We start from the raw sequence: 8,526 nt of genomic DNA, 5'->3' as shown, positions 1-8,526 counted from the left end.
ATAAGGGTGACTTGGCTGAGTGAGATATTCACGGGAAAGTGGGTTGAGGAGCGAAAAATGGGGCGTGTGGATCACTTTTGTTGAACAATTCATTACGCTTCCTTTGGCTTTATGATGGTCGTGGTGGGCCTGTGACGTTCGTCATAACCATGGCGTGACGGGGCTTGTGACGGTCGTCACCTGCACATAATTTTATACTTTCTTGTTTTTGTGATGTTTCTCCTTATTTTCCTTCCTTTTCTATACTTTTCTCATTTAAGCATGTGAATTGAAATACCTGCAAAGATAACTTGAATACTTGTGGAATAATCGGAACATAAATGAAAATTATACGATTTTCGAATGTAAATCAAGGCAAATATACGATGTATTTTCGCGTTATCAAACTCCCCTATACTTGAATCTTTGCTTGTTCTCAAGAAAAAAATCAGTATAAAATTCGAAACACTAGTTAAACGCGAATACATGACACATTTCCAATTCGTATGTGGTTGTTAGGCATTCCGTTAGAATGATAGATACTCAAGTAAAACACTAAAGATATAGTGACGACACAAGCAACAAGCATTAACATAGATCTCCATTTATACCAACTAGTTCGAATCATGCTATTATAGCTCAACCTAATGCTTCTTGTTCCTATTTCACCCGGTTTCATTCTAGCGCAATCACATTAAGCCCTTTTCCTTTACACACACTTAGTGAAGTAGCCGGTTAGTGGCTTTGATCCTTTTTTAGCACGGGGTCTTGTACACTAGTGTGGTAACCCTTTATACATCCCATTTGAAGGTTGTGGGGGATCGAACCGTAGTTCTCCATACCGAGTCCAGTACAAGGTACCTCTAAACCAACCGGCAACAGGTTTTTCTTTCCTTTTGTATATCTTGCAACCGTTTGCATGGTTCATTTTCAATTTCTCGATAACAAAAGTATGAAGGATCTTCTTAATTCGTAGGCATAAATCACTTATATTCAATGGCTCTTCACATGGTTTGTGTTTAAGATGGTGCTAACTGCTAGTATAAACTACTAGGGGTTAATCTAGAACAAAGACTTAAGGTATCGGTATAATGGGTATTCAAACTCATTTCGCAAAAATCAGATATCTAAGGTGTCAGAACGGTATCAATCTTGTTAGATTTTTCTCAGCTTCCTAACAGAACCTATGTAAGACAACCTATATACTCGTAGGGTATGCATTTAACATAAAAACAAAAAAAAATGTTATGGCAAATTATATAGAAATAAATGAACGATTAGATAGGAACAAGTAAACGAAAGACCAAATTTTTGTTATGGCTAAAACTAGAAACAAATAAAGGAAAGAAAAGGATTCCCTCCCACACTTAAACAAAGCATTGTCCTCAATGCGACAAAATAAAGTAAGAAAAGGGAAGAAACAGGAGGAACACTACTCTTCGCCATGACGTTGGGCTCTGCATGCTCTAACTCTTGCTTGTGCATCTTCACTTCTACCACGATGGGTAGGATCCAACCCCACATGCGATGTCTTAAGGCACTCATCTCTTTGGAAAGCTCTGCCATCTCTTGGTTGTGCCAGTTTTCATAGTCATGCTGGTCTCTTTGTATCTGCTGGATCACTTGCATCATTTCCTTCTGGCGCTTTTCATCCTCTGGTTATGTCGCAACATCTCAGGATAGATGTCTTCCATGGTGGTGGTTCGGGGCTCGTTTCTTTGTTGGCTTCGGGAAGATGTATTTTTGCATGCTTAGGAGGTGGCCGTGGCAATGTGGTGTTCATCTAAATCATATAGCCAGTTATTTTGGTTATGAACACTTGTTCTCTCATGGTTTCGTAAGGTAAATAACTAGACAACTTCATTATTAATTAGGTAGTCAAAAGTGTCCAGCCCAAGGTTTCCTATAATTCTTCGGTCGAAGCAAAAGTCAATATCCATGGGTCGGATGTGTCCAAAAGGTGTATGCTCGTTAAGTGGGCGTCTAAGTCCAATGGCATTAGCTATCATGGTTAATAGGCCGCCTATTATGATTGGGGCGTGATTGTTCTTTGCAAGGTGAACAAATACTTCCATCATAAATGTTACAACATTGACATGTCGACCTTGGTCGACACATAGTAAGATGAAAAGTTCATCCCTTGACACGAAGGTGTTGTTCTCTTCTTTTCCAAATAGGGTGTGGGCTAGTATTTTGTTGAAGTAGCGGATAGCAGGGTTGTGTATCATTTGGGAGTGCATCTAGTGTGGGTCAGGGTGGTGATCTCCTGTTAAACTACCCCAAAAGTAATCTAAGTCAATGTCATCGATTAATTCCTCCTTGTGGGTAGTGAATACAAATGGGCCACTAGGAAATCCTAGAAGGTCAGCAAGGTCTCTACGGTTATAAGTGAAATCCATACTATACAGCCTAAAGGAAATCAACCCTTTGTTGAGTCCGTAACCATGCCAGGGGTTGTAAACTAGGGAGCTAAGGAATTCTAGGGTAAGCTCACGGTATGTGACAAACCTTCTTTTAATAGTCGCATTCTCCTAACCTAACTGGTTAAACATAAATAAGATACTATCTCGGATACCTAACCTATCCATGGTAGGTCCATCATAATATGGATAAAGTCATATCCTTCTGAGCTAAATAATCATAACGCCTTCTCTAAACTCTGCCTCTGAAAACTATATCTACTTGTTGCATGATGAAAGTTAGTTACTAACTAGTTATAAGTTTGCCTGTTAATCAGTATCCAATATTTCTAAGTTAGTAACGAGATACAACAAATACATTACTGCATAGAATCAAGGAAAGGGGGTAAAATAAAAGTAATAGTCAAAAAAGGAAAATGCTTAAAATGCAAAACATAAAGATAACAAAATCAATAACAAATTAAAAAGAGGCGGGTTGTCTCCCATCAAGCACTTTGTTTAATATCGTAAATTCGACAGTAACGTTGCGATACATTAGTTTTGGGGTTGAGCGGGCAGCTCTATAAGTCTTAGACTATTTGAATAGTCTTTATTGTCAATGTTATGATAATGTTTTAATCATTGCCCGTTTACCATGAACGATTCACTATTTCTACCTTTGATTTCTATCGCATCGCTTTTAAGAACTTTTGTAATTTCGAAAGGGCCTGCCACCTAGATTTAAGTTTTTCCGGAAAAAGCTTAAGTCTTGAATTAAATAGTAGCACTACGTCACCGACATTAAACTCTTTCCTAGATATACGTTTATCGTGCCATTTTTTGGTTCATTCTTTGTATATCTTGGCATTCTCATAGGCGTCTAGTCTAGGTTCTTCCAATTCGCGAATGGCTAAAATTCGCTTCTCGCCTGCGGAAGTATAATTTAGATTTAGGGTCTTAATTGCCCAATAAGCTTTCTGTTCTAATTCCACAAGGAGATGACATGATTTACCATAGACTAATTTAAAGGGTCTGTTCTATATGCCCATAAAGCTTTATTTAGTTTAGATGACCAGTCTTTTCTAGATATTCCGATAGTCTTTTCTAGAATTTGTTTGATCTCTCTTTTTGAAACTTCAACTTGCCCACTGGTTTGTGGGTGATAAGGTATTGCTACACGGTGTCGGACTCCATACTTCAGAAGAAGTTTTCCAAAGTTATTTGATATGAAATGGGAGCCACCGTCACTAACCACTACTTTTGGCACACCGAATCTAGGAAAGATTATGTTCTTGAACAACTTAATCACTACTCGTGTGTCATTTGTCGGAGAAGCTACAACCTCGACCCATTTTGAAAGGTAATCGATAGCTACGAGTATGTACTTATTACCAAAAGAAGACGGGGATGGTCCAATGAAGTCAATCCCCTTTACATCAAAGACTTCCACTTCTAAGATGCCTGTTTGTGGCATTTCGTCGCGTCTTGAAACCTTACCAGTGTGTTGGCACCGGTTGCAATTTATAGTCGCATTATGGACATCTTTCCATAGAGTAGGCCAAAAGAGGCGAGACTGTAAGATCTTAGCACAAGTGTTTGAAGTGCTTGCATGCCCATCATTGGGAGCGAAATGGCAATGAGAGATTATATCGTCTATTTAATCTTCAAGAATACATCAACGGAAAATACCGTCGGTACCTCTTTTGAAAAGAAGAGGTTCATCCCAGTAGTACTGTTTTAGATCATGAAAGAATTTCTTCTTTTGTTCGTATGATAGGTCCAGGGGAAGTACTCCAACGGCTAGGTAGTTGACAAAATCAGCATACCATGGCAGAGTTATATTCGTATGAATTTCTTCTACGAATTCTTCTATTTCGGTATCATTTAAGGTTAGCTCAGACATGTCGCTTTCCATTTAGGCTATAAGTCGTTCGTAAGGGAAATCATCATTGATTGGAATTTGTTCAGGCTTATTCCCTTCGATTCGTGATAAGTGGTCTGCTACTACGTTCTCAGTACCCTTCTTATCTTTTATTTCTAAGTCAAATTCTTGTAAGAGTAGGATCCATCTTAAGAGTCTTGGTTTGGCATCCTTCTTATTTAGCAAGTATCTAATAGCAGCGTGATCAATATAGCTGATGATTTTCGCTCCTACTAAGTAAGAACGGAATTTGTCTAAAGGGAACACAAAGACTAGGAGTTCCTTTTCAGTGGTGGCGTAGTTCATTTGGGCAGGATCTAAGGTTCTACTTGCGTAGTAGATCGCATGAAGTTTTTTACCCTTTCTTTGTCCTAGCATTGCGCCTACGGCATAGTCACTTGCATCACACATGATTTCGAATGGTCATATCCAATCAGGTGGTTGCATGATAGGTGCGGTGATTAAAGATGTTTTTAATTGTTCAAATGCTGTTAAAAATTTCTCATCAAAGATAAAGTCAGCGTCTTTCACTAATAAACCTGTCAGTGGTTTCGTAATTTTCGAAAAATCCTTGATAAAGCGTCGGTAGAAACCGGCGTGCCCTAAAAAGCTTTGTATTTCTCGTACGGTTTTCGGAGGTTGAAGATTCTCTATAATTTAGATCTTAGCTTTGTATACTTCAATTCCTTTATTAGATACTACGTGTCCTAACACGATTCCTTGTTGGACCATGAAATGGCATTTTTCCTAGTTCAAGACGAGATTCACCTTTACGTATCTTTCAAGTACCATTTCAAGGTTTGATAGACATTCTTCGAAGATCTGCCCACAAACTAAAAAATCGTCCATAAAGACTTCCATAATGTCGTCTATAAAGTCAGTAAAGATTGACATCATGCGTATTTGGAATGTTGCAGGAGCGTTGCATAGTCCAAATGGTATTCATCGATGAGCAAATGTACCATAAGGGCATGTGAAGGTTGTTTTCTCTTGGTCGTCAGGATGGATAGGGATTTGAAAGAATCCTGAATAACCGTCTAGATAGCAGAAGTGGGAATGCTTAGCCAATCGTTCAAGTATTTGATCAAAGAAAGGCAGAGGAAAATTATCCTTTCGAGTGGATTTATTTAGTTTCCGATAATCGATGCACATTCTACTTCCGATCATGAGTCTTTGTGCTATAGATTCTCCCTTCTCATTCTTAACAATTGTAACACCCCCTTTCTTGGGTACTACATGAACGGGGCTAACCCATTGACTATCAGAGATCGGGTATTTGATTCCTGCATCTAATAACTTCTTTACTTCATCCTTGACTACAATACTTAAGATTGGGTTGATCCTTCTCTGGTGTTCTCTAGAGGTTTTACAATCTTCCTCTAGCATAATGCGATGCATACATATAGAAGGACTTATTCCTGTTAGGTTGGCGATGTTATAGCCTAATGCAATTGGATATTTTCTTAAGACATCTAGTAACTTTTCAGTTTCAATATGTCCTAAGTCTGTGTTGACTATTACTGGTCTTTTGGGTTCAGTGTCTAGGAATTTGTATCTTAGGTTCTTGGGTAGTGTTTTTAATTCTAAGTCTGGTTTCTTCGGGCATGCCATGTGGTTGGGTGTAAGTGCTAAGCATTCGCTTAGACTGTCATTTTGGTATGGTTCACGCCAATTATCATCTTCAAAGATTGGAGGGATTTGGATTTTTATTATATCAGAATATGTGGTTTCTTGCATCTCCATCTCTCTGACGCACTCGTCTATGACATCAAGTAGATAACAGGTATCGTCTATAGCCGGCGCTTGTAAGAATTATGTCAAGATGAATTCAACTTTTTCTTCTCCGACTTCGAATGTTAGCTTACCTCTTTTCACGTCTATTATGGCTCCGGCGGTAGCTAAGAATGGCCTTCCTAATATAATAGGTGTACTGGCATCTTCTTTGATGTCCATGATTATGAAGTTTATAGGAATGTAGAATTGTCCTACACGTATTGGGACATTCTCTAGTATACCAACAGGATATCTGATTGAGCGGTCAACTAGTTGAACAAACATCTTCGTTGGTCTTAGTTCTCCCATGTTGAGCCTTTTACAAATGGTTAAGGGCATTACACTAATGATGGCTCCTAAGCAGAATAGAGCTTTGTCTATGATGAACTTTCCAATGACACAGGGTATGGAGAAACTACCTGGGTCTTTTAGTTTTAGAGGCATGTTATTTTGGATTATTGCGCTACACTCAACAGTGAGTGTAACTGTTTCGTTATCCTCAATATTTTTATTTTTGGATAGGATCTCTTTAAGAAACTTGGCATATGAGTGCATTTGTGTGATGACTTCTGTAAAGGTTATTGTAATATTCAGTTGCTTCAGAAGTTCAACAAATTTCTTAAATTGCCCTGTAGTTTTAGAATTTGCGAGTCTTTGAGGATACAGAATGGGTGGTTTATAAGGTGGTGGAGGCACACAATGTTTTTCTTTCTCTTCGTCCTCTTGGGTATTATCTTCCTTCTCCTTTAGTTCACTTACCTTCTGAGTTGTTGTTTTGTCAGGTTTTTGGTACATGGAGGGATTTTGGACTCTTGGATCTACGGGTCCGTCTAGTTCTTTTCCACTTCTCAATATAACGGAATTTGCATTTCCTTTTGGATTAGGTTGTGGCTTTCCAGGAAATGTGCTATTGGGAGCAGCAGTAGATGCTTGTTGTTGAGCCACTTGTGAAATTTGTGTTTCAAGAATTTTGTTGTGGGTGGCTAAGGCGTCTACTTTTCTCGCTAATTGTTTAAGTTGCTCGCTAGTATGTATGTTTTGGTTCAAGAAGTCTTTGTTTGTTTGAGCTTGGGTAGCTATGAAGTTTTCCATCATTAGTTCAAGGTTGGACTTCCTATGAATGTTAGGAGCATTATTAGTTGGCTTTTGATATCCAGGTGGAACAACGGCTGCTTGGGCAGGTGCATATAGGGCGTTGTTGTATTTATACGAAAAGTTAGGATGATTTTTCCAACCTGGGTTGTAGGTATTCAAATAAGGATTTCCTTGATTAGTGGAGACTCCTACTAATATCTAACATTCTGGTGCAGCGTGTCCAGGAATTCCACATAACTCACAATCTAGAGTCACGGCAGCCATGGTGGTTGTGGATGGTATGGTCAAGTTGTCTAACTTTTGAACAAGGGCATCTACCTTTGCATGGACATAGTCAAGGCTACTGATTTCGTACATTCCACTTTTTGTTTGGTACTTTTCTACTGGAGTTCTTTCACCTCCCCATTGGCAATGGTTTTGGGCCATGTTTTCGATGAGTTGATAGGCTTCCTTATATGGCTTGTCCATAAGTGCACCGCCGACGGCAGCGTCTACTGTCAGTCTTGTGTTATACAGAAGCCCATTGTAAATGCGTGAATGATCACCCAGTCTTCGAGACCGTGATGTGGACATATCCTCATCATGTCTTTGTATCTCTCACACGCGTCGTAGAGAGATCCTACATCTTTTTGTCGAAATCCGTTGATTTGAGCTCTCAGCATAGTAGTTTTGCTTGGCGGAAAATATCGGGCTAAGAAAACGTTCTTCAGTTATTCCCATGTAGTGACTGAGTTGGATGGCAAGGATTGCAACCAAGCCCAAGCTCTTTCTCTTAGTGATAAAGGAAAAAGGCGTAGTCTTATCGCATCTTGAGATACACCATTCTCCTTCACAGTTTCTGCGTACTGCACAAACGTGGTCAGATTTTCATTAGGGTCGTCCATAGGATTTCCAGCAAATTGATGTTTTTCGACAACTGAAAATAATGAGGGTGTCAACTCTAAGTCGTTTCGATCGATAGCAGGGGCAGCAATGCTGTTTTGAGGTTCATGTTGGGAGGGGGTTTCGTAGAAGTTAAGATGATGATTATCTGGTTCTAATGTAACCATGGTTGGTTTTTCAACTGGTTTCGTAGTAGGAAAGAAGATATCGGGTATATTGTACCTTCGTTGGTACTCTAGTATTCGACGTCTTAAATATAAGAAACACTTTGTGAGAAAATTCTTTACCTTGAATTAATTTTTAATGATAGCAAATTGTGTGATCATCATCCAAATGTTGGTTGTGCATTACATTACATGATACATTTGTGTTTTATTATGTTTTTCATCCCACTCTATTGTTGCATAACTATACATATAGACCTACATTGATACTTTCCTTAAAATAACAATTAAAATGCATTTTGTGTCAGTATGC

The 8,526-nt window shown here is 38.8% G+C and overlaps 1 non-coding gene across 1 annotated transcript; it reads left to right on the top strand.

Moving 5' to 3' along the window:
- Positions 1-7,722: 7,722 nt before the first annotated feature.
- LOC127099247 (small nucleolar RNA R71) lies at positions 7,723-7,829 on the top strand. The gene has a single exon (XR_007793774.1). It is a non-coding gene; the product is annotated as a small nucleolar RNA R71 (small nucleolar RNA).
- Positions 7,830-8,526: the final 697 nt, after the last annotated feature.

Source organism: Lathyrus oleraceus, chromosome 6 (assembly GCF_024323335.1).
Source record: "Lathyrus oleraceus cultivar Zhongwan6 chromosome 6, CAAS_Psat_ZW6_1.0, whole genome shotgun sequence".
In the NCBI taxonomy this organism is placed as follows: Eukaryota; Viridiplantae; Streptophyta; class Magnoliopsida; order Fabales; family Fabaceae; genus Lathyrus; species Lathyrus oleraceus.
The sequence above is the reverse complement of the archived record's forward strand: the minus strand, read 5'-3'. Positions and strand labels throughout refer to the sequence as shown.